The sequence below is a fragment of the Rhea americana genome, unplaced genomic scaffold, assembly GCF_003343005.1.
Source record: "Rhea americana isolate MKP2758 unplaced genomic scaffold, rheAme1 scaffold_374, whole genome shotgun sequence".
Taxonomy (NCBI): Eukaryota; Metazoa; Chordata; class Aves; order Rheiformes; family Rheidae; genus Rhea; species Rhea americana.
Genome location: NW_028186506.1, coordinates 150,842 through 152,887, shown reverse-complemented (window position 1 = coordinate 152,887; position 2,046 = coordinate 150,842). Strand labels below are relative to the sequence as shown.

Genomic DNA, 2,046 nt, shown 5'->3' with positions numbered 1-2,046 from the left:
AAAAAAAAAAGCCCTAAACGGAGTCTTATTATTATAGCTGTTTAACAGACGCTATCCTGCCCTGCTTGCTAAAGTCCGAAGGTAAAGCAGAGAGTGATTTTGCGAATATATTTTCTTTGGACGTCTCTAGCGCCGGCCAAGCCGAGGAGGGACACAGGCAGAGCCCGAGCAGACGGCTGCCGCAGCGGGCTTATACAGGAGCTCTTTAACTTAGACCCGTCTTTGACCGTACCCACTGCCGTATCTTTATGCAGTCTTTGGTCTCACCAACTTAAAAATAGTCGCAGGGTTTGCTAGAGAAGCAATAAACTGGCGAAGTTGCCAGAGACACTAGAAGGTGGTATAACACGTTTCATTTTATACTGGGAATCCGTCTTTCCTCTCCTGACTGACATCACTCAACCGGCAGGGTATAAATAACGATAAAGAGACGTATTTACAGTATGTACACTCGCAGCTCTCGGTCGAGGAAGGCTCTACTTTTTGTCACTTTGCTTTTTCTGGCTCGCAAACGCCCACCCCACAAAGCAGAGCCAGGCAGATAGATGAGGGGATTAAAACAACACCTAAATATTTCGAAATGCAAACAGAACAGAGCATTGCTTGTGCGAAAGCTAAACTGGCTGAAGAACTTGGTAGAAAGTTCAGTGCAGTTAGTTCCAATAAAAAATGAAACTCTTTTTCATGTGGAGCTGGAATTCCCGATCCTTCTGAAGTGAGAACACAGCGGGGGTTTCCCTACCAAGGGACTTATTGCAGCCATAAAGTCAAGCAAACACCACGAAAACACTTGAAAAAAACCCTTGTTCCTGGATTCAGACATAGAAAGCCATTGGCAGCAGAGAAGCTCCCCCCATAATGCTCTTGCACACCCAGAGTCACATCGGGAAAAGAAAAAAGCAAGCCCAACAGATGTCATTTATGCGCTACAGTCTTGGCGTATTTAAAATAATGACCCCTGAAGGTGTAAAAAAATACTCACTCTCTCCGCGCATAACCGTTTGAAACTTAATTTCCAGCAATTTAAGTTTAATTTACCTGACTTCCCGTGCAGTGCATAATAACCTTGTTAATGGGATATTTGAAAAGAAGCAATAATAATCTACCATTGTTCCATTAAAGAGTGCAGCTAATTATTAACAAAAAGGGGAGGAGGGAGGAGGAGAGAGCACGGGGGATAAGGACATCGGAGTAGTCAAAATATATCCAGACCGCACTATTTCCACGAAAGCAAATCCTGAGACCAAGGGAGGGGGAAGGAGGACTGCTGGTAAAAGAAATATTGGGTAAATAGAGAGAAGGAAAGGAAAATCCAAACACATCTAATACAGAAGGCGACTGCTGCAGGGTGTTGGGAATTGCAACGCGGAACAAGTTAATCGTGGTTGTTGCTAGTCAAAAGAAGAGAAACTTTTTCCCCGCTCTTTTTTTTTAACTTAGTCACTGAGCATCTCACTTTCTTAGACAAAATGTCACTGGTCTAGACGTAAACAGTTGCCAGGAAACTGTGTGGTAGAAGGAGAAAACGAGAGGGAGAGAGAGAGCAGGAGGGAGAGAGAGAGAGAAATCTTTTAAAATAACAGACACGCATTGTCCCTTCAAAGCCTATAGTAACTTAAAAGTGATTCGTCGTCTGCCTTTACTCTCTGTTCCCTTCCCCAGCAACCACCTCAATTTTGTGTACACGACTTGACATATCTTTTCCAGACCCCACTGAAATGACCACTCGAAGCAATAAATAAATAACAGCTCCTCTGCCTTTTATGATTAGCTCTAAGCCCCTGCGCCTCGCGCGTCATTGCTGCATCGCCTTCGACAAGATCTCCGCTTGTGCCCGCGGTGGCAAAGAGCCCGCTGCCTTCTGCCTTCCGTGTGCGTGGGCAGAGGCAGCGCGAGGCCTGGGGGCCCCTCGCGTGGGGGTGCAGGTATGCCTCGGCCGCGCACGGCGGGAGCAGGCGCGCAGCTGTGCGCACACGCTGTTAGGCATGCATGTGCGCCCGCACGGGCGCGGCGCGCACGCGAGCGCGCCCGCACGCGCACCCGCAC

At 47.5% G+C, this 2,046-nt stretch overlaps 1 protein-coding gene and 1 long non-coding RNA gene across 3 annotated transcripts in view; one reads left to right on the top strand and one right to left on the bottom strand.

Moving 5' to 3' along the window:
- HOXB6 (homeobox B6) overlaps nt 1-2,046 on the bottom strand; it is an 8,705-nt gene that overhangs the window by 3,946 nt on the left and 2,713 nt on the right. The window lies entirely within an intron of this gene.
- Nucleotides 1-2,046, top strand: part of LOC146591376 (uncharacterized) — a 20,383-nt gene that overhangs the window by 16,125 nt on the left and 2,212 nt on the right. The window lies entirely within an intron of this gene.